Here is a 24,460-nt window from a genome sequence, read left to right as displayed (position 1 = left end):
GTGGTTTCTTTTCTCCTTTTGGAGATACTGTGAGCTACCTATTAATCTAACTAAACCAGTGTCCTGTTGAGACTACTCTGCTCGAGAACCTTTGACAACTCTCACAGCATAAAAAAGGACAAATTTGGCATTTAAGCTCAATCCACATTTAACTTCCATTCTTATCTCCTATCACACATCTTTTTAAAACTTTTTATTTAACTGTAGTTGACACACAATGTTACATTAGTTTCAGATGTACAACATAGTGATTGGACAAATTTATACATTATGGTATGGTCACAAGTATAGCTATCATCTGTCACCATACAATACTATTAGAATACCTTTGACTATATTCCTTGTGCTGTGCCTTTTATTCTCGTGACTTATTCATTCTAAAACTGAAAGCCTCTATCTCCCACTCCCCTTCACCCATTTTGTTCCCTGTCCTTTCCAGCAACCATCAGTTTGTTCTCTGTACTTATAGGTCTGGTTCTGTTTTTTGTTTGTTTATTCATTTGTTGTTTTTTAGATTCCACATATGAGTGAAATCATACACACATCTTTCTTAAATTTTATTGCCACTAGGAATGTACACCACCTATACTCCAACTATTCAAATCCCACTTATCTGTCAAGACTCTTCCAGTAGGAGGCAAGTCTAAAGATGTCTGAAAGGAGGTCTCTAATCCAAGGAAATATTGGTGCAGGAAGGCCCATACTCTGGTGTTTCTTTGCCTGCTCTAGTCCTGGAAACTCTGTTCCAATCTGCTCAGGCGTGAGATTATGAGCACCTGAAGTCCAGGCATATGGAAAGCATGAGGAAGGAAATATGTGCATGGTGAACAGTTGAATAGAATTCTTATTTCCTACCCAGCTCTTTCAAAATCTTCAGTTTTCAAGCCAGCTCAAGCGTTCTCTCTTCCAAGAAGGCTTCACCGAATCAATTCTTAGTCTAGATTAATTGTTGCTTCAGCGTTTGAACCCAACTCATTGCTTTTACTATCCCAAGTAGCTAATAATAATAGTTTATGTATCAATTTCTCCCCTACAGTATACCGAGATCCTGCAGGACTCTACGTTCAAATGGCTTTTTCTTATTCAGAGAGTCCTTACTCAGCTATTCCTTCACCAACTGCAAAGCCGCGCCAGTCGAATCCATTTTCTGTTAGTTTTATTAATTACCAATCGTTTATATGTTTGGCATTTTAATTGTTCCCTCTCGTATTTACTGTCCCGCCCTCTGGAGGGTCCAGGGACTTGAGTTTCCCCCAGGTGTATTCCCTCCTCCTTGATTCCGCCTTTCCAGCACACTGCCTCTTCTGTTTTTAACCTCCTCTTACTTTCTATTGGTTCTCTTCGTCCTCCGGAGTTGGCGCCTAGGGCTGTTGATTGGCTTTCCCGGACGCCTATTGAGTCCACCCTCATACCACGTGGCATTCCTAACGCTAATTGGGCAATTCCACTAGCTGGTTTATCAAGGATCGACGATTGATTGGCTCCTGGGAGGCTTGAGAAGAGGGGCGTGGCCGCCGAGGCCCCGCCCCCAGTCCTCCAGCCTACTTGGGCAGGCGTTTCAGTGGCTCGCGGTCGCGGAGCTCAAGCGGAGCTTTCAGCTGCCCTTTCTGGCTCGCCGTTGGGATCATTCTCCTGGCCCCGTCAAGCAGACGGGGGGAACGGTCCCGACTGCGGGGCCATGGCAGTAGCCTCCTTGTCCTTCGCCGCCGTTAGCTCCGCCGAGTCTCCGGCTTCTGCGCGAGGGACCCCCACCGCCTCCGCAGGCTGAGAGCCTCTGCCGCCTCCAAACTGTGAGGGCTACTATGCTCCCACTTTGCTGCTGCCTCCGCCTCCCGCCCGCGCAGGCACCCCTCTGGCTGCTCAGTCCCGCCTCAGGTAACGCCGAGAGAGCGCATAGGGCACAAATCCGGGGCACCCCGGCCCGCGCGCGCGGCTGCTACACCGCCGCGGTTCCGGAGCATTGGCGCTCGGGTCTCTCAACACCGACAGGACCCCTTCGCTTCCCAAGGTCTTCCTCTGAGCGGCTGGGGACACTTCTCGCCCCTTCCCCTTCCCTTTTCACTTCCCTCAGGGTCGCGGGACAACCCCTTCCCCGACCCCCGCCTTCTTGCCTCAGAGGCCAGGAACCCATTAGAAGTTCCTTCGTATCGGGGACCTGGTCCTTGACTCAGGAACTTTTCTCATTTCACAGACTCAAGAATCCTTCATTTTCTCGGAGAACTCCTGTTTCAGAGACCTCCAACTCCACACTGAGAGCTTCCCTCGTCTCTGTAATCCCTCCTCCCTCAGAGATCTGGTCTCCGTCACTTTACTTCCCTCAACACTTCCCTCAAATACTCTTCTCTGGAAACTTTCCATTTTTAAACTCGAAAATACTCCGTCCCCCACCTCAGACACTACTGTCTCCTTCTTTTCTCCTGTCATCCCTCGTTCTCCCTTCTCTGCCTTTTATCTTTCACTTGGAAGACTCTGGACTAAGCCAGTATTTAGATTTAGCTAGAAATGAAACCCATGGTTTTGTTTGTTTTGTTTTTGTTTTTGAAAACCATGTTTGTCTGATCTAAAACCTTTCCGTTTATAACTCTGAGAAAACCTTGCTGAAGAATTTGGACTTTGTTTTGTAGGTATGGGGGGCCATTGAAAGTTTTCTAGGCAGGAATTTGGTATGATTGATTATCTCTGGTGAAAATGTGGAGGAAGAAATGAAAGTGAAGACAGTGTGGAGGTAGATAAAACAAACCTAGGTAGGCAGGAAACCAGTGTGCTACTCTAGGTCGGAGGGGATGAACTGGGATAGTGGTAGGAAAATGAAGACAATGGCATGCAGTTCCAGGAGGTTTCAATTCCATGATGTTTCCAGAGTTGAGAGGGAAGTTTCTGACTTCATTGGTGGGATGTGTTGGTCGTGTTAATTGTAATAGGGATGGAACATAAGCAATTTTGAGGGAAGATAATGTTCCCTTTGGACATGCTTAATTTGAGGTGTTTTTCAGATAATACTGTGGGGTCTGAAAATTGGGAGAAAGGTTGGAACTGAATACATAAATTTGAGGGTCAACAGAGAATATAACAGGGATATTTGAAGACTTGATATGGGATGGTAACACTGAAAGAATAGAAGAAAAGGGCTGTGGACCAGAAGGAACATCATTATTTGAAGGGCAATAGACACGAAGATAGGTTAAAGGAATGGGATAAGAACTGGAACAGAATGGCATTATAATAGAAACCAAAGGAAGAAGAGTTTCAGGATGGGAGGGGGTGACCATCACTGTCAGGTGCTGCAGAAGTCAAGCAGAATGAGGATTAGAGAGAAACCACTGAATTTAGCAATTAGGAGATCTCTTGTTTCCTCTGAAAGACGCTTCAGATAGTGCAGTGGTGGCAATGATAGCAGTAGTCAGATCATAATGGATTGAGGAATAAATGGGAGGCAGTGAGTAAAATTACTCTTTCAACAAGTGTGGTTGTGAAAGAGATGATAGTAGTGAAACATCTTTATTGAGATGAGAATATACTGAAGGGTGCCTGGCTGTCTCAGTTGCTGGAGCATGCGACTCTTGATCTTGGGGTGGTGAGATCGAGCCCCACGTTGGGTGTAGAAATTGCTTAGAGATAAAATCTTTTTAGAAGAAAGAGAGAATATATTCTGCCAGATGCCATAAAGATGCTTTATAGATCACAACAGCCTTGTGGTTTAGGTATCAGTATCCTTCTTTTACAATTGGGAAGACTATAGGCAAGAATTTGAACAAAATCTATCTATCTCTGAAACCTGTGTTCTTTCCACTATGGCACATGGGTGTTTTTCTTTTTAGCATGAGTGAAAGAATTTTGTAGATTGAGTGGAAAATTTACCTAAGAAATCAGTTGGGTTTTATTCCTTGACAATAATACAAGTCAAGATGGATAATGATGTGGTAGAAGGAAAAGGTGAGCGAGTTTGACAGATGGCCTTCTTTTTTTTTTTTTTTTTTTAGTTTTTTTAACATTTATTTTTGAGAGAGAGATACAGAGAATGAGTGGGGGAGGGGCAGAGAGAGAGAAGGAGACACAGAATCTGAAGCAGGCTGCAGGCTCTGAGCAAGCTGTCAGCACAGAGCCCGATGCGGGGCTTGAACCCACAAACTGTGAGATCATGACCTGAGCTGAAGTCGGATGCTCAACCTACTGAGCCACCCAGGCACTCCAGGTGGCCTTATTTTCTTGATGAGATTAGTTATCTGTAGAGAAGTCAATTATTTCTGGAGACTGAAGGAACTATGGTAAATATTAGGGCCATGGAAATCTTCAATAGGAAATGAAAAAAGAATAGATTAAGGATAAAAAAAAAAACAAAACATTGCTGATCACATTGAGGGCCCAGTAAAAGTTAGAAATAATGTATTTGTAATAGGGCCTAGTAGCATGGATTTTATACTTCTCCAGAAGCCTAAGAGCAGGAGAGCAAAAAAGATGGTTGAGTTGATCTAGAATTGGAATATACAAAAAAGAAAGATAAAATGGAGAGTAACTTTATACTGCTAGTAATAGTGTGGGAGATATGATGGAATCTGAGAGTCCAAGTTAGGATTATAAGTAAAAGCTTGAAGAATAAGCAGACAATGAGAAATATAGTTGAAGATCAGGTTCTTTAAGAAATACAGAATGGGAAAGCTGAGAGTTCAATATTTCAAGGTTAAACAAACAAACAAACAAACAAACAAACAAACAAAACAACCAGGGTGTAACTGTCATAGTGCTGTTGAAGCCAGTGGAAGTATAGGCTTTGAAGTAGTGGGAGGTTATGGGGCTGTGAAGTATGTTGGACATGTCATTAGTATGGATGTCATAGTTGCCCGGGATGATAGCAGGGAATGGAACACAGGAGATGTTGGGGTCTGTAGGTGGGGCTGGTCAGAACTGAGAGACTGAGGATCGAGTTGGAGGTTCTTGGTTACTTGTTAGAAGTAGTACTAGGTGATACAGATGTTTGTGAATTACTGTTGAGATCCTTGATACTTACTGCCCTGGATATTTGATGTATTCTCTTATACCGATATGTATTTGGGATGGTCTCAAACACAAATCCTTTGAGATTTAGCATATGGTGAGCCTGTTTAATTCTGTTTAAAAGTGTATGTATGGGGGCACCTGGGTGGCTCAGTTGGTTGAGCGTTTGACTTTGGCAAAGGTCATGATCTCACGGTTCATGTGTTCAAGCCCCGTGTCGGGCTTGCTGCTGTGACCACAGAACCTGCTTTGAATCCACTGTCCTCTCTCTGCCCCTACCCCGGTCATGCTTGCTCTCTCAAAAATGCATAAACATTAAAAAAAATAAGAATAAAAGTATTGGCAGGCTAGGCTAGGGACTCTCCACCCCAGGATCCCCAATAACATTTTGTGCTTATGTTATTTGTAAAAAGAAAATTACATATTTACATGTACTCATTCCTTGGCTTACTTATAGTAGAAAGCTGACTTGCTTTAATGTTTTTTCCCCCTATGTGAAAGTGTTTATAGATATATTCTTAGTGCCGTACCCTTCATTGTTCTGCAAAATGAATGTTGTGTTGGAATTTGAAACCTGTGATAAGGGCTTTTATAAGAATTTCATCTCCTTCCAGTAAATGAAGCCCAATTATTACAATGTATAGTGTGGGTGATGGTGAATGTTTTGGACCAACAATGGGTATTATACTATTTTCCAAGTCATCATACAGAGATTAATTACTTCAGCGTGGTGTCACTAGTATTATTTTTGCTGAGCACTCAAGAGTAGGTGGTTATTTCAGAGAAAAGCCTACTTGTGATAATTTTTTTTCTTTTTTTAATTTAATTTAATTTTTAAATTTATATCCAAATTAGTTAGCAGACAGTGCAACAATGATTTCAGGAGTAGATTCCTTAATGCCCCTTACCCATTTAGCCCATCCCCCCTCCCACAACCCCTCCAGTAACCCTCTGTTTGTTCTTCATATTTAAGAGTCTCTTATGTTTTGTCCCCCTCCCTGTTTTTATATTATTTTTGTTTCCCTTCCCTTGTGTTCATCTATTCTGTGTCTTAAAGTCCTCATATGAGTGAAGTCATATGATATTTGTCTTTCTCTGACTAATTTTGCTTAGCATAATACCCTCTAGTTCCATCCACATAGTTGCAAATGGCAAGATTTCATTCTGTTTGCCGAGTAATACTCCATTGTATATATATACCACATTTTCTTTATCTATTCATCCACTGATAGACATTTGGGCTCTTTCCATACTTTGGCTATTGTTGATGGTGCTGCTATAAACATTGAGGTGAGTGTGTCCCTTCGAAACAGCACACCTTTATCCCTTGGATAAATACCTAGTAGTGCAATTGCTGGGTCATAGAGTAGTTCTATTTTTAATTTTTTGAGGAACCTCCATACTGTATTCCAGAGTGGCTGCACCAGCTTGCATTCCCATTGTGGTAATTTTTTTTATAAGTAAGCTCTAGGCCCAACATGGGCTTGAACTCCTGACCCGAGATCAAGAGTCACATGCTCCACTGACTGAGCCAGGCAGGTGCCCCTTAAAAAATTTTTTTTCCCTTTTAAAATTTTTAAAAAAACTTTTTGTGATACATTTTTAAAGTTTATTTTTATTTATTGTTTGTTAAAAATTTTTTGTAATGTTTATTTTTGAGAGAGACAGACAGACTGTGAGCGGGGGAGGGGCAGAGAGAGAGGAGGCACAGAATCTGAAGCAGGCTCCAGGCTCTGAGCTGTTAGCACAGAGCCTCACATGGGGCTTGAACTCGCGAACTCTGACATCATGACCTGAGCCGAAGTCGGATGCTTAACCAACTGAGCCACCCAGGTGCCCCATATTTTTATTTATCTTGACAGAGCAATAGAGAGTAATCAGGGGGAGGGGACAAGATAGGAAGACTGAAGCCCAAGCAGGGATCAATGCAGGGCTTAAACTCATGAACCATGAGATCATGACCTGAGCTGAAATCAAGAGATGGATGCTCAACTGATTGAGCCACCCAGGCGTCCCTATTTGTGATCATTTTAAAGTCTTCCATTCCTGAAAATTTCAGAAAGGCAGTATGGTATAAGGAAAAACAATGTAATCAATCTTGTTATTATTAGCTATATGATTGTAGGCAAATTTCTTATCCTCTGTGAGATTCAGGTTTTCCAAAAAAAATTAATCTTTTGGGGCACCTGGGTGGCTCAGTCGGTTAAACTTCCAACTCTTGATTTTGGCTCAGATCATGATCTCACAGTTCGTAGGATTGAGCCCAGCATGGGCTCTGCACTGATAGCACGGAGCCTGCTTGGGATTCTCTCTCTCTGCCCTTTCCCTGCTCTCTCTCTTAAAATAAACAAACATTTAAAAAATTAATCTATGGGGGCGCCTGGGTGGCTCTGTCGGTTGGGTGTCCGACTTCGGCTCAGGTCATGATCTCGCAGTCCATGGGTTCGAGCCCCGCGTCGGGCTCTGTGCTGACAGCTCGGAGCCTGGAGCCTGTTTTGGATTCTGTGTCTCCCCCTCTCTCTGACCTTCCCCCATTCATGCTCTGTCTCTCTCTGTCTCAAAAATGAATAAACGTTAAAAAAAAATAAAAAAATTAATCTATGAAGACATAATACATTCCATGATTAAATAAATGTTTGCATATTTATATATTTAATATAAACAGTGAAAGTCTCACTCCTATGCCTGTCCCCCATGCACCCAGTTCCATGCCTCCTCCCAACTACTTTTACTAGTTTGTTTAACTAGGCTCCATGCCTAATATGGGGCTTGAACTCAGGACCCTGAGATTAGGAGTTGCATGCTGTACTGATTGAGGCAGCTAGATGCCCCTACTAGTTTCTTTATACTCTTTTAGACTTTCTTCAGGCAAATGCGTATAAATATGAATATAAAATCTTATTTTTCCCAGGTAAACAATTTTTTTATTTATTAAAAAAAAATTTTTTTAATGTTTATTTATTTTTGGGAGAGAGAGAGAGAGAGAGAGAGCGTGAGCAGGGGAGGGCCAGAGAGAGAGGGAGACACAGAATCCAAAGCAGGCTCCAGGGTCCAAGCTGTCAGCACAGAGCCTGACATGGGGCTCAAACCCATGAACCGTGATATCATGACCTGAGCTGAAGTCGGGCACTTAACCAACTGAGCCACCCAGGCGCCCCTAAACAATTTTTTTTAATGTTTATTTTTCAGAGAGAGCAAGAGATAGAGTGAGAGTGGAGGAGGGGCAGAGAGAGAGGGAGACACAGAATCTGAAGCAGGCTCCAGGCTCTGAGCTGTCAGCACAGAGCCCAACACAGAGCCCGGACTCACTAACTGCGATATCATGACCTAAGTAGAAGTTGGATGCTTAACTGACTGAGCCACCAAGGCGCCCTCAGCTTTTTTTTTAAAGTAAGCTTTGCGTGCAACGTGGGGCTCAAACTCACAACCTTGAGATCAGGAGTCCCACACTCCACTGACTGAGCCAGCCAGGCGTCCCTATTTTTCCCATTTTTAATGTAAAAGTTAGCACATGGTTCCCCATTCATCTGTACTCCCTGCCCACCCTATACTACTTTTTCACATACTATATCTTGGAGACCTTTTTAGATCAGTATGTAAAAAGCTTCTGCTTTCTTTTCTTTTTTTTTTTTTAAACATAAAATAAAATTTTTTTTTAAGTAATCTCTACACCTAATGTGGGGCTCGAACTGAAACACAAGATCAAGTGTCACATGTTCCACTGAGCCAGCCAGGTGCCCCTCTTTCTTTCTTTTTTCTAATTATTTTTTTTAATGTTTATTTATTTTTGACAGAGAGAGAGGTAGAGCATGAATGGGGGAGGGGCAGAGAGAGGGGGAGACACAGAATCCCAAGCAGGCTCCAGGCTCCGAGCTGTTAGCACAGAGCCCGATGCAGGGCTCAAACCCACAGACCGCAAGATCATGACATGAGCCAAAGTCAGACGCTCAACCGACTGAGCCACCCAGGCGCCCTAACCTCTTTCTTTTTTATTTTATTTTATTTTATTTATTTTTTATAAAATTTTTTTTTAATTTTTTAATTTATTTTTGAAGGAGAGAGAGAGACAGAGCATGAGTGGGGGAGGAGCACAGAGAGAGGGAGACAGAATTCGACGCAGGCTCCAGGGTCTAAACCTCCAGCACAGAGCCTGATGCGGGGCTTGAACCCACAAACTGTGAGATCATGACCTGAGCTTAAGCCGGATACTCAACCCACTGAGCCACCCAGGCGCCCCTCTTTCTTTCTTTCTTAAAAAATCACCTGCATAGTATTGCATTGAGTGGCTCTATCATAATTTATTTAACTAGTTCCTTATTGTTGGACATTTGTATTACTTCCAGGTTTCCTATATTGTAAGCAATTCTGTAAGGAAGCCCCTTGAACATATGTCATTTTACATGTGTATAAGGGTAGTTATAGAATAAATTGGAAGAAAGTGGGATTTCTAAGTCAAAGAATATCCTTTGAATATCCATTTATAAATATGAAATACTGCCAAATTGCTTTCCTTAGAGGTTATTCTAAGATACATTGCTTGAGGTATATCAAGCTTGCTTGATCACTCACCAACATTAGCTGTATCATAGCTAATACTTATAAAGTGGTTACTACGTGCCAGACAATATCTGAAGTGCTTTATACATATTACTTCCTTTAATCTTACTAACATCGCTTTGAGATAGGTACTATTATTATCTCTGTTTTTCAGGTGAATAAATTGAGAAATAGAGAATTTAAGTGACTTGCCCAAACCATACAGCTATTGTGGCAGAAATTCAAACTATGCACTCTGGCTCTAGGGTCAGTGTTGTTAATATTATGCTTTGCTGTTATCAAAGTTGAATTTTTGCCAATCTGATAGAGAAAAATGGTACCTAGTTTTAAGTTTTAAAAAAGTTGTGGTAAAAGTTAAGCATCTATTTATATTGTTTGAATTATTCATATTTCATTTTCTATAAACTACCTGTTTAAATTCTTATTTTTCTGTTGTCATAGGCCTCTTTTCTGTTGATTTCTAGGTCTCTTTCTATTTTTATACACATCACACACACATACTTTATATAATTCATGTATATATGATAGTTTGTTTTCCTGTGGTATGTGTTCCCATTTTGGTATTTGTCTTCTGTCTTCCTTTATTTTATTCCCATGCAGAACTTTTAGATTTTTATTTAGGCAAATTTCTTTCTTTTTTTTATGTAGACAAATTTCTTAATCTTTTCTTTTATGGCTTTTGGATTTTGAGTCATATTTAGAAAGGCCTCCATTTTAATCCTTCATTTTTTAATCTATCCAGTGGGAACAAGAAAACAGAATTATTGTGAAGGTCAAAGTGCTTTGTGAACTATAAACTGTAAATCATTATACGGATGAAATATGGTGTTGTTATTTATTAATTTGACTTCTGAATAAATTGTATGGAGGCTGTCATCTCTTCTGCATAAGTGGAATACATTGACATAATTTTCTTTCTGCAATGTGGAAAAACTCGTGGTATTGATGTTGTGGTCAGTGTTTTCCTTGGGCAATTTACATGGGATCTTTTTCAAAAGTAGATACTGTGGAAATCCGGAAGTATTTTGGCATACATTAGTTTTGTTCTTTTTTAAAAAATTTTTTTAATGTTTTTGTTTATTTTTGAGAGACAGAGGAAGAGCTCAATGAGTGGGGGAGGGGCAGAGAGAGGAAGACACAGAATCTGAAGTAGGTTCCAGTCTCTGAGCTGTCAGCACAGAGCCCAACTCGGGCCTCCAACTCGTGAACCGAGAGATTGTGACCTGTGCTGAAGTCGGATGCTTACCCAACTGAGCCACCCAGACACCCCGTTCTTGTTTTTTTTAAATTTTATTAATGTTTTGTTTATTTTTGAGAGAGAGAGAGAACGAAGGGGGGAGGAGCGGCAGAGAGAGAGAGGGAGACCCAGAATCCAAAGCAGGCTCCAGGCTCTGAGCTGTCAGCACAGAGCCTAATGCAGGGCTCCAACTTGTGAACCGAGAGATCATGACCTGTGCCGAAGTTGGATGCGTAACCAACTGAGCCACCCAGGTGCCCCAGTTTATTCTTTATATTTGAAATCTATAATTAGAATCTGACTAAAAGTTCTAAAAAATTGTTTTGCTTTCATATTAGCTCTGATACACAAATTTATACATTGTTTACTTTGGGTATTATATTCCTACTGATTTGTAGGAATTTGCAATTTGTGAGGATATCTCACATATATATTTGTGTGTATGTGTGTTTATAAAATTAATGCATTTTCATTAAGGAAGAATGGGGAAATAGAGGTAATTTTAAAGGAAAAGATAGAAATTATTCAAATCCTCCCTAGATTCAAACAGTTAATAGCCAGTATTAACAGTTTGGACTGTATTCTCTCAGAATTCTTCTTGTGTTTGTGTCTGTATTATCATCACCAACTCTCTAGAGCTTGGCATAGTGCTTGGCTCCTAGTAGGTACTAAATAAATATTTGTTGATTGAATGAATAAAAGAATGAATATGCTTTTACATAGAAAGTATGGAATCTTGGAGCGCCTGGGTGGCTCAGTTGGTTAAGCATCTAACTCTTGATTTCAGCTCAGGTCATGATCTCACGGTTCGTGAGATTGAGCCCTGCGTCAGACTTTGCACTGTCAGCATAGAGTCGTCTTGGGATTCTCTCTCACCCTCTCTCCCTGCCCTCCTCTGCTCACACGTGCATTCTCTCTCTCTCTCTCTCTCTCTCAAAATAAATAAATAAACATTAAAACTTTTTTTTAAAAAATATGGAATCTCAATGGCCTATTTTTTTCCTCCACTGTAAATTTTGATTCATATAGTAGTATTGAAATTTGTATGCCACAATTCATTTGGAGGTGAGTAAGTTTGAGTCTAAGCCCTCACGGAGCTCATAGTCCAGTGAAAGAGATAGATAAACAACAATTAAAATACTATGTAATTACTGTAATAGCAAAGATTTGTGCAAGGCATTATCAAAGCACAAAAAAAGGAGATTGAGGGGTCAGAGGACACTTCCCACGTGTGGTGATTATTGAGAGAGTCGTTTGAAGAGGTCATGAAGAACATAACAGGGAGAAAGAATATTACCTGTACAGGCATTGAAGTAAGAGCAGGGCTCTACAAATTGTTCTCTATGTCTGGAATAGATCGTGTCTGTGGGTAAAGGGATAGAGATAGATGAGGCTGGAGATGAGGGTAGCAGAAAATAAGAAAGAGCCTTTGTATCACACATGAAGAGTTCTCAAAAGTTTACTCCGCTTGGAGAATAGATTGGAAGAGGTGCAAGAGTAGAGATAGGAAGACATTAATTGAGTACAACCAGTTAGAATGAGGTGAATATCACTTCAGCTGAAATAGGAAGGGAAGGGTGGGCTTGAAAGGTGGGTTAAGGTGGATATGATTAGGCCCGTTTTAGTAGAGCATAGTATTTGAAAGCCAGACTAAGGAATTATGGATGCAACAAATGTCACTGAAGATTGTCATGTTATGTGACCTGTTACAGGTTGTAGTGTGCTTCCTTCTGGCTAGTCTGAAATAATGTTGAAATCTTTCATGCCTGTGAAGTAGTAGAAATATTTCACAGGAGTGAAATTTTGGCCTGAAAATGACCCTTTATTTGAAAGGAAACTTACGTGTGTATTTGATAAAGACCCTTGAGAAAAGGCATTGTGAGAAAATACTTTTTTTTATTTTTAATTTTTTAAATGTTTAGAGAGAGAGGGTGAGCAAGTGGGGGGAGGGGCAGAGGGAGAGAGGAGAGAGAGAGAATCCCAACCAGGCTCCGAGCCATCAGCGCAGGGCCCAATGTGGGGCTTGATCCCATGAACCACGAGATCATGACGTGAGCTGAAACCAAGAGTCAGACACTTAACCCACTGAGCCACCCAGGTGCCCCAGAAAATACATTTTTAAATAGTTGTATGCTGTTTCCTTTGGATTCTTAAGACCAGATAATTCCTCTGGCATGGTAAAGTTCTGGTCATGTTGGGGCTTCATAACAAATTTAAGGAAATCATATTGAAGGCCCTCTTAAAGCACCATAATTATACCAGAGAATACATTTTATTTTATTTTTAAATGTTTATTTTTGAGAGAGGCAGAGAGAGCGTGGGAGAGGCAGAGAGAGGGGGGTAGACAGAGATCTCAAGCAGGCTCCGTGCTGACAGCACAGAACCCGATGCGGGGCTCGAACTCACAAACTCTGAGGTCATGACCTGAGCCGAAACCATGAGTCAAATACTTAACTGACTGAGCCACCCAGGCACCCCCAGAGAATACATTTTAAACTGCAATTGAAATTTTTTCCTAAACTTAAATCAGAAAAAATATTTCAAGGAAGCAAACCCCTATCAGAAAGTTAAAGAAATGCCAGGTAATATGCTGCAATTAATATGAATTCAGTTTAATGACTACATCCTTTGTAGTTGTATTTATATACATTCATAATTAAATGTTTTAAGAGATTCAAGTTCATATAGATTGATTTTGAAATTATGTGAACTTTGCCACATTTATTATGTCAAATTGATACTTTGTTTTATAATTATAGAAGCTATATACCATTATAGAAGGTTTAGAATAAGAGTAAAGAACAAGTCATAATCTTTTTACCCCAAAATAACATTATCACTTGGTATTATTCCCTTATTTTTTTCCAGTGCATAATTTTATATAATTATAATCACCGATTATTCAATTTTTACATTCTTTGCCTTTCCCTCTTCCCATTTCACATATATCATAAATTTTGTCTCATGTGGTCTAAGCTACTGTTGTAGGAGGGATGAAAGGATAGATCTACCTTTTTAACTTCATTTTTTAAACAAAAGTAATGCATGATCATTGCAAGAAACAACTATAAAGAATGTATTCCATAAAAAATTGAGTGTCTCTTATAATCACTTCTTCCACCAAGATGACAGTTTAGTGTATATATTCCTCTAAATTGTTTTCTAGGCATATACTCGTTTAATTCTCTTAAAAACTCAGGGAGATATAGTTAATATTTATCTCTATTTTATAGATAAGAAGATACAATGTTCACTATTATACCAAAAAATAAAAACAAGATCCCACTATTTATTCTATTTTGCAACTTGCTATTGTTACTTGACAGTGAAACTTAGACATCTTTCCATGTTAGTATGTATAAAATTGATCTCATTCTTTTAATGACTATTAAATTATATGGATATGCTATAATTTTTTTAACCTATCCCTATTGATGGACATTTGGATTATCTCTGTTTTTTTTCTGTTATTGATAATGACAACATGTAAGTTATTATTCTTGTACATATATCTTTGTGTACTTGTCTTAACTGTCATTTTTAATGGCTATAAAATATTCCTTTTAGTGGAAATAATACATTTGAGAAAAACAAAATTGAATAAAAATATTTTTTTGGTGAATATTTTTTGATAGTACTTCATGTTATTAATTTTATTTTCCCTTTTATCAGATTCCTTCTTTAACCTTTGCAATGTAAACTATAGAATAGTCTACCCTAACCCCAGAACTAACTTCCTCTTTCCTCTTGATTGCTTTCTTTCCTACAGTCTCTGCAATGGGCTTCTGACTTACTTTATCAGAACAGATGAGTTGTTTGATGATCTAAGTGGTCATGTTTAGGTCTTCTTAAAATAAAGTAGGAACATTTATCAGAAGAGGTATTATCCTGGAAACTCACACATTCTCCTAGTACTTTAGCATTTCAGCTTATTTGAATGGGGTCTAATAATATCAGTTTACCTTGTGTCAAGTTTCATGTTCCAGCATACAAAGTTGAAGATACATTTAGTGTATTTAGAAGATCAGAAGCCATGTTTTTAATATCTAGATTATGGGAAATAATAGTCCTATTCAATTTTGTCCTAGTTAGATTATATATTTAATATTGTGTACATTTTTTACTATTGTGTTTTAGCAGACCTTTCACAGTTTGGAGGGCAATCAAGGCTAAACTATAAAGAAGGTAACCAGGGAGATCTTGATGCACTGTTCTATGGGAAACCTGAAAGACTTGTGTATATTTTCCCTGGGGAAGACTTGGTAACTGAAAAGCTATCATAAAGAAGAAAAAAAAGTCTTAATTTGTTGCATTCTTGCAGCATTCAAAACTAGGACTAAGGGTGGAGCAGGACTAAGGGTGGAGCAGGGAAGGGAGAGGAAAGGGAATTCATGTTTAGTAAATTCTTACTGTGTGACAGGCACTTTGCCCAGTACTTCATATATGCATTTTTATTCTTTAACTCCTTAGTATGTTCTCATTTAATGTTTATTTATTTTTGAAGGAGAGAGAGACAGAGCGTGAGCAGGGGAGGGACAGAGAGAGAGGGAGACACAGAATATGAAGCAGGCTCCAGGCTCTGAGCTGCCTGCACAGAGCCTGATGGGGGGCTTGAACTCACAGCCGTGAGATCATGACCTGAGCCGAAGTCAGACGCCTGACTGACTGAGCCACCCAGGTGCCCCTAGTATGTTCTCATTTAATTCTCATAATAACTCAATGAGATATAGTTAATGTTTCCATATTATAGATAAGGGCAGAATTTAAGTAACATGCCCAAGATCATTAAGCTACTAAATTGGAATAAAAAAATTAAAATTTTTTATTTTTATTTTTGAGAGATAGAGTGTGAGTGGGGGAGGGGCAGAGAGAGGAGACACAGAATCTGAAGCAGGTTCCAGGCTCTGAGCTGACTGGACGCGGGGCTTGAACTCATGGACCAAGAGATCATGGCCCGAGCCGAAGTTGGACGCTTAACCAACTGAGCCACCCGGATGCCCCGGATTCAAAATTTTAAAAATTTATTTTGTTTATTTTAGTCACACACATATATCTAATTAATTAATTATTAAATGTTTATTTTTGAGAGAGAGTGCACATGCACATGGGGGAGGGGCACAGAGAGAGGGAGACAGGATCAGAAGCAGGCTCCTTGCACAGACAGCAGAGAGTCCTGTGCAGGACTCAAACTCATGAACTATGAGATCATGACCTGAGCTGAAGTCTGTCGCTTAACAGACTGAGTCACCCAGGCGCCCCCTCCATATATGTTAAATATATATTAATATTTTAGAAAAATCGCTTTTTTTCCTGCTCTCATTTCATGAAATTTTAAGCCTTTACATGCTTTTTCAATTTCAGTATCTTCGCCATCACTAGGTCCTTTTTGAATTATCTAGCACAGTTCACCATGGTATATCCTCTGCTATTCCATTTAAACTGTTTGAGATATAACAGTTTTTGAATATATGTGTGTTGCTTTTTTAGAAATTTTATTCCAAGCAATATGTACTCATTCACACAACATAAAAGCAGCTGGTTTTTCCATTTCTAGTGTTGATGTTTGTGATCTCTTTGCTGTACAGGCATAGCCTTGGAGATATTGCAGATTTAGTTCCATACCAACACATTAAAATGGGCCAAATGAAATTTTTGATTCTCAGTACATATAAAATTTATGTTTATACTATACTGTAGTCTGTTATGTATACAGTAGCATTATATCAAAAAATATATATACACCTTAGTTAAAAAATACAGTGTACCCTGAACAACACAGGGGTTGGGGTGTTGACTCCCGGTGTGGTAAAAAATTCACATATAACTTAACTACTAATAGCCTGCTGTTGACTGGAAGTCTTTTTTTTTTTTATTAAAAATTTTTACTGTTTATTTATTAATCAGCCTGAGCTGAAGTTGGACGCTTAACTGACTGAGCCACCCAGGTGCCACTTTTTAAAAATTTTTTAACATTTATTCATTTTTGAGAGACAGAGACAGAGTGTTAGCAGGGGAGGAACAGACAGAGAGGGAGACACAGAATCTGAAGCAGGCTCCAGGCTCTGAGCTGTCAGCACAGAGCCCAGCGTGGGGCTTGAACCCACAAACCGTGAGATCATGATCTGAGTCCAAGTCAGACACTTAACCGACTGAGCCACCCAAGTGCCCCATGGAAGTCTTACCAAAAAGACAGTTGATTAACGTATTTTGTATATATATTATGTATTGTATTCTGACAATAAAGTAGACTAGAGAAAAGAATTTGTTTTGTTTTTTTGTTTTGTTTTGTTTTGAAATGAAAATGTTATTAAGAAAGTCTTGGGAAAATATATTTATAGTACTGTACTATATTTATCAAAAACTCATTTATAAGTGGACCCATGTAGTTCAAACATGTGTTGTTTGAGGGTCAGTGCTGTATTGCTTAAAAATGCTAACCATCATCTCACCTTTCAGTGAGTCATAATCTTTTTGCTGGTGGAGAGTCATGTCTGAATGTTGATGGCTGCTCCCTGATCAGCATAGTGGTTACTGAAGGTTGAGGCAGCTGTAGCAATTTCTTAAAATAAGACAAGAATGTGAAGTTTGCCACATTGATATTTTTGTTACTTCCAGGAATGATTCCTCTGTAGCATGTGACGCTGTTTGATAGCATTTTACCCACAGGAGAACTTCTTTCCAAACTGGAGTCAATCTTCTCAAACCCTGTAGCTGCTTTATCACCTAAGTTTATGTGATGTTCTAAAGCCTTTGTTTTCATTTCAACAATCTTCACAGCATCTTCAGGAGTAGATTCCACCCTAAGAAAATACTTTATTTGCTCACCCATAAAAAGCAAGTTTTATCATGAGATTGTAAGATTGTAATAGTTGAGTCACATCTTTGGGCTCCACTTCTAATTTTTTTCCTATTTCCACCCCATCTGCAGTTACTTCCTCCATTGATGTCTTGAACCTGACAAAGTCATGTGTAAGGATTGGAATCAGTTTCTTCCAAACTCTTATTTACTGTTGCTATTTTGACTTCTTCCCATGAATAGCAAATGTTCTTAATGGAATCTAGAATGGTGAATCCTTTCCAGGAGATTTTCAGTTTATTTTGTCCAGATTCATCAAAGGAATCATTTCCTATTGCAGCTGTAGCCTTATGGAATGTGTTTCTTTTTCTTTTTATATTTTTGAGAGAGAGAGACAGAGAGAGAGAGAGAGGGAGATTGAGAATGCACAAGTAGGGGAGGGGCAGAGAGGGAGAGAGAATCCCAGGCAGGCTGTGCATTATCAGCACAGAGTCCGATGCCTGCTAGGCTCCAACTCACAAACCATGAGATTGTGACCTGGACCGAAGTCAGACACTTAACTGACTGGGCCACCCAGGTGCTCCTGAAATGTGTTCCTTAAGTAATAAGACTTGAAAATAAAAATCAACTGGCCTAACTTCAAGATTGTGTCTCAGGGACTAGGGAAGCCCTAGGAGGAGAGAGAAGAGGGAAAAGCTGGTTGATGAGGCAGTTAGAACACTCACAATATTCATCATGTCAGTTCTCCATCTTATATGGTGCAGTTTGTGACATCCCCAGATAATTAGTAACATCACAGATCACCATAACAAGTACAATAATAATGAAAAGTTTGCCGTAGTGGAAGAATTACCAAAATGAGAAAGAGATGAGAAGTGAAGAAATGCTGTTGGAAAATGGTGCCAATAGACTTAATCAATGCAGGGTTGCCATAAACCTTCAGTTTGTAAAAAATGCACTATCTGTGAAGCATAGTAATTTATCCACAATAAAATAAGGTATACCTATATTCATTTGCTGGATTTTTTTAATTGAAAAATGTTTATCTTTTGTTTCTGAAGCCTTTTTGTTTTTGTTATTATGAGCAAAATGTAAGTAACACCCATTTACCCATCTCCCATATATAAGTTACTAACATTTTGTAAAATTTGCTACATTTATTTTTTTCTGATATATTTTAATGAAATGACAGACATGCTATTTCACCTCTGTTTCTCCAAAAATAAGTCTTATATAATCTTAATGTCATTGTCACACTTAACGAAATTGATAATAATTTTCTACTATCATCAGGGTGCTTGACTGGCTCAGGCAGAAGAGCATGTGACTCTTGATCTCGTGGTTGTAAGTCTGAGCTCCATGTTGGGTGTAAAGATTACTAAAAAAAGATTGATAAACTTAAAAAAATGATTTTCTACCATCATCTAGTAGAAATCCTTATAAAAATTTCCTCAGTTATCTTTTATATCTAGTTTGTTCAAATCAGGATTCAATCAAGTATCATTACTGTATTTAAGTCATTATAGCTCTTAATTCTCCTTCAGAGTCAGAATTTGAATAGAATACTATGTTTTCCATTCTTATATTTCTTCAGAAAGAAAAACTTTTGTAACAATTAGAACTTTCCAATAATAGAACAAGCCACTGGAGGAATTAGTGGGCTCTTTCTTAGTGGTGTTTTTTCAGTAGGTTGGGCTGACTCTTGCTTCTGTAATGTTCAATCCATTGGCCACCATTCTTCATATTATTTGACTACGTTGTGGCATTTGATAATGTTCATCATTTCCACCTTTGGCTTGTGTGACATACTTTCTCCTGGTTTTATTTTTACCTCTGTTGTTTCCCTTTTGTTCTGTATATGTTAGTGTTTCCTTGGCCTCTTATCTGATCTCATTTAAGGATGTCGAGAAGGAGACTGGGCTGTGGCACATAATAGCAACTCAGTAAATATTAGCTATTACTCATATTCTCTACTTTGAGAGACTCTTTAGAATATTTGGAAGTGCTAATGACTTTCAAGTCTGCGTCTCCAGGCTAGTCTTCTCTTCTGACTCCAGTGTGGTGTCGATAGCTGCTTCCTAAATATTGTCACTTGGTATTCTTTTAGGCACCTCAAACTCTGTGATCAGAAGAGAATTTTAATCAGTTCACAAATATTTTCCTTTGGTGAATTCCTCCTCATTCCCCAAATCACCCAAGCTTGAAACATGGGGAGGCTTCTAGTTAAACTTGGAGTCATCCTAAGTACTGCTCGTACCTCCTACTTTCTCCTACTTCTATTTGCTCTCGTTTTAATTTTTTTTTAATGTTTATTTATTTTTGACAGAGAGAGAGAGACAGAGCATGAGTGGGGGAGAGGCAGAGAGAGGGAGACACAGAATCTGAAGCAGGCTCCAGGCTCTGAGCTTTAGCACAGAGCCCGATGTGGGGCTTGAACTCATGGACCGCGAGATCATGACCTGAGCCAAAGTCGGAGGCTTAACTGAGCCACCCAGGCACCCTAATTTTTGCTCTTGTTTTTAAAGTCACTTACCTGCTTTCCTAATTCTCTGTCCTTACTGCTAGTGCTTTAATTAAGTCCTCCTTATTTTTAACATGTCATTAGCAATTATCACACTGTATTGTACTCATTGAATTACATGTGTCTTTCTTTCCAAGGGGAGACTAAGCTCCTGGAGGGGTTGAATCATGTTTTATTTGGTTTTCTATATGCTTATCTAAGAGAGGCAGTAGTATAATGATTAAGAGTACAGGCTCTGGATTTGAATTCTGGCTCTACAACTTCTTGGCTGTAGGAGCTTGGACCAGTTAACTAATTCCTTCATGTCTTTGTTTCCACATTTAAAAAACAAGAATAATAATAGTATCTATTTTATTGGGCTATTATGAATATTAAATATAAAGCACGTGGAGGACTGTTTGGATTATAGTAACTAATTAAATTTTATTATAATGCCTTGTACCTACCTAGTTATCCAATTAACATTTGAGTCAGTTAACAGAGAAGATTCCTGAATTGTCCGAAAGACTGGACTAGTTAATGTAAATGCCTTTACAACTTTAAACCTAAGTTTCTGTTTTGTGTCATGACATAAGGCCTGGTAGATTGTAGTTAAAAGAGCAGAAAAGATGTTTATCCAAAAGAGATAATACAGTTTTAAGAACTGGCTTTTGATCTGTCTGACACCAATATATGCCATTGTGTAATTCATGGCTAATTAAATAGGGGATGCCAGTTTCTATGTTAGATTGCCTTTGGTTTGAATGGAAACTGCAACTCATTATTTCGCAGTAGGATGGCAAGTTCAGCAGTATCGCTTTTATTTTTAATTGGGCAGTCATCCTGAAATGTGTCTGTATTTGCTATGTTGGTTCATAGAAAGGATAGCAGCTGAGCAGACCTGTCATATAGATTTGCTATGTGGTTGGTCTTGATACACAGCTAATGTACTTGTCAGTATTCATGTTCTGGAAAATGGCCAGTTTTCTGGATTACATCTTACCCATAACAAATCCTTGTTTTGTTTTGACTTAGGAAATTTTTATGATAATAGAAAGAAAGCAATATATGATTAGGATACTGTTTGCCTTCTTTTTCTACTCTTTATACCCAGGTTATAAAAGTCCACTGAAATCTCAGCAGACTTTTTTACTCACTTTGTGGAACTTCATTACCAACTTTGTGCACACACAATTCTATATTTGGATGGATATTGAAAATTTTTGGTTGCTGGCTGACACTGACACTGCCATGTCCTGCCTGCTACCTGATGGTTGATAACTAGTCAGTACCTTGCAGGATTTTATTTGCATCTCCATTATTGTGAAGTTTCCTCTACTTTGTGCCTATTAAATGAGAGGGTAAGAAACAATAAATACTATATATCAGAATGGAAAAGAAATATGATTGGGAGTTGACCTATCTTCCCTGTCAGCTTGCAGCTTGGCATCCATTCTTTAGACAGTCTGTCTTTTTAAACCAATGCTCATTTTTATGTCTGTGGAATGTGATTAAATGACTAAAGGCTTTTGTTCCAGAGGCTGGTGGAGCTATCATTGTATACTCCTTAGCCTCTGTTGTCAAGATGGGGGTGGAGGGGTGGGTGGGAGTGGAATAATAGTAGCTTTCTACCTAGCTTAATATACAAATAATTTTTCACGAAATTTAGTTGTTTTTCTGGAAGGGACATATCATGGTGGAAAGTGTTTCAATTTGGAAGTACTGAATTTGAATCCCAAGTTTGTCACTAGTTATTTGAGTTTGATCAAGTCTTTTAATCTCAGTGTCTTAATTTCGTCCTCTTTAAATTGGAGATAATACCTACTTTGCAGAGTTGTCATAAATACTAGAGATAGCGTATGCAAAACACTTGGTAGGAGTGCCTAGGTGGTTTAGTCGTTTGAACGCCTGAGTCAGTTGAGCTCAGGTCATGATCTCATGGTTCATGGGTTTGAGCCCCGCATCAGGCTCTGTGTGGACAGCTTAGAGTCTGGATCCTACTGTGGATTTTGTGTCTCCCTCTCTCTCTGCCCTCCCCGGCTTGTGCTCTCTCTCTCAAAAATAAATAAACATTAAAAAAAATTTAAAACAAAATGAAACAAACAAAAAAAACCCCACTTGGTAGAATGCATGGTCCATGGTAAATGGTAACTGCAGTTATTATTTCCAGAAACATTTCAGATGGGAGTATGATCTAACTGTGAGTCCTAGAAAAGTTTCCTTGATTCTCTGGAAAATCATTTGTGGAGTTCCTGCTTTGAAGGATAATATATATAATATTGGATATACAGTATTTAATTCACTGGCTCATTTACTGGTAGCTTTTACTTTTCCCAAAGTTTTAATTGTACCTTCTTTGTGAAAAATAAATCAATCCCCAATATAAGTGAAAATTAGCCTTTGAAAAGCAACACTCGCCTATGTAAAAAAGAAAGCAAAAGGTTTGAACTTCCAAGTTTATAAGTGTTGAAATTGAGAATACAGTTACTAAAAAATGATTTGTGTCCTTCCTAGCAACATAATTTTGGCATTTTTGAAAGACTGCTAAAGGCTATTTCCTAGTTTAAAGTACCAAACTGATGTAGCTTTTCTAACACAGTATTTCTCAACGAGGGCACTATTGGCATTTAGGGCAGGACAATTCTTTGTTGTGCAGGAGTGTTCTATGCATTGTAGGACATTTAGCTTTCCTGGCCCCTGCCCACTAAAATGCCAGTAGTGCCCACCCCACACCTTCACCACTGTGACAGTAACTCCTCCCTGACAAGGACCTTCCTCCCCCTAAATTTTCACATGTCCCTAAATGAGAACCACTGGGATTCCAGCTGAAATATTTTTAGGGAAGCAGATCATACTATCACCGGTTTTCATTTAAGAATTCCAAGTTTGGGGCAGTTGGTTGAACATCCGACTCTTGATTTCAGCTCAGGTCATGATCTCAGGTTCATGAGATTGAACCCTGTGTTGGGCTCCATGCTAACAATGCAGGACCTAGTTGGGATTCTCCTTCTCCCTCTCTCTGCTCTCCCCTGTTCGCACGCACACTCTCTCTTCCTCTCTCTAAAAAAAAAAAAAAAAAAAATTAAGAAGTCTTTAAAAAATAAAAACTTATTATGAAAGGAAATCTTTGTGTTTTAGAATTTCACTAGCATTTAGATATAGAAGAGTTATTCAAATGAATTAATAGCAATTTTTAATCTATTAACACTATTTAGGGAAACCCTATGATGCCATATAAGGCAATAAAACTATACATTTATAATAAATAGTAAATTTATTTCATAAATATTTCCATACTAGAATTTTTTTCAAAGAAGTGAACTTCATTGTTAACATTTCCTTTTTATTTTTTAATGTTTATTTATATTTGAAAGAGAGAAAAAGTGAGAGCAGGGGAGGGGCAGAGAGAAAGGAAAACAGAGGATCCAAAGCAGGCTCTGTGCTGACAGCAGATAGTGTCATGCAGGGCTCAAACCCATGAAGCATGAGATCATAACCTGAGCTGAAGTCGGAGTCTCAACCAACTGAGCCACTCAGGTGCCCCGTTAACATTTCCAACACAAATATTCATCTCCTCACCCGGATGGACACCAATTTTGCACTTTTTTCTAGATGAAAGACTTCAAACATGTACCTATTTTCACATCATAAAGTGGTAGTTAGGTATCCTAGCTGTGCCATCTTTAGAAGTAATGTGAGGCCACATTGCCAAGACAGTGTTTTTGGGTGAGAACTCAAGGCAAATTGCCTTTGGGAAGTCAAAGGAGTGCAGTAGTCCCTTGTTAGTGACATTGATAATATTTATTTTTCTCCATTGCCCCAGGCAAACAAGGTGCCATCCTTACTAAATGTGTAGACTTTGCAGTTTTTCCCACATTCCCTTGGAAACGATGTAGTTTCTGTGAAATGTGGTGGTCCATTTACCATGTGCAGTTCTTCTGATCCTCACACTGTCAGGAACAGCATGAATGGCTCCATCTTGTCCCAGGAAAATGAATTCTTCTTCTTTTTTTTTAATGTTTAATTTTGAGGGGGGGGGGTGCGCCTGGGTGGGTCAGTCGGTTAAGTGTCCAACTTTGGCTCAGGGTGTGATCTCACGGTTTGTGGGTTCGAGACCTGCATCGGGCTCTGTGCTGAACACTTGCCCAGAGCCTGGAGCCCGCTTCAGATTCTGTGTCTCCTCTCTCTGCCCTTCCTCTACTCGTGCTCTGTCTCACTCTGTCTTTCAAAAATAAATAAATTAAAAAAAAAAGAGAGAGAGAGGGAGAAAGAATGAGTGGGGGAGGTGCAGAGAGAAAGGGAGACACTGAATCCGAAGCAGGCTCCAAGCTCTGAGCTGTCAGCACACAGCCCAATGCAGGCCTCGAACTCACAAACT

The 24,460-nt window shown here is 39.1% G+C and overlaps 1 protein-coding gene across 1 annotated transcript in view; it reads left to right on the top strand.

Moving 5' to 3' along the window:
- The first annotated feature begins 1,531 nt into the window (after positions 1-1,531).
- Positions 1,532-24,460, top strand: part of TESK2 (testis associated actin remodelling kinase 2) — a 132,072-nt gene continuing 109,143 nt past the window's right edge. The window contains exon 1 of the mRNA XM_042950893.1: positions 1,532-1,875. The gene's annotated coding sequence lies outside the window, so the exon portion shown is untranslated. The remainder of the gene's footprint in view (positions 1,876-24,460) is intronic.

This window comes from Panthera leo, chromosome C1 (assembly GCF_018350215.1).
Source record: "Panthera leo isolate Ple1 chromosome C1, P.leo_Ple1_pat1.1, whole genome shotgun sequence".
In the NCBI taxonomy this organism is placed as follows: Eukaryota; Metazoa; Chordata; class Mammalia; order Carnivora; family Felidae; genus Panthera; species Panthera leo.
The sequence above is the reverse complement of the archived record's forward strand: the minus strand, read 5'-3'. Positions and strand labels throughout refer to the sequence as shown.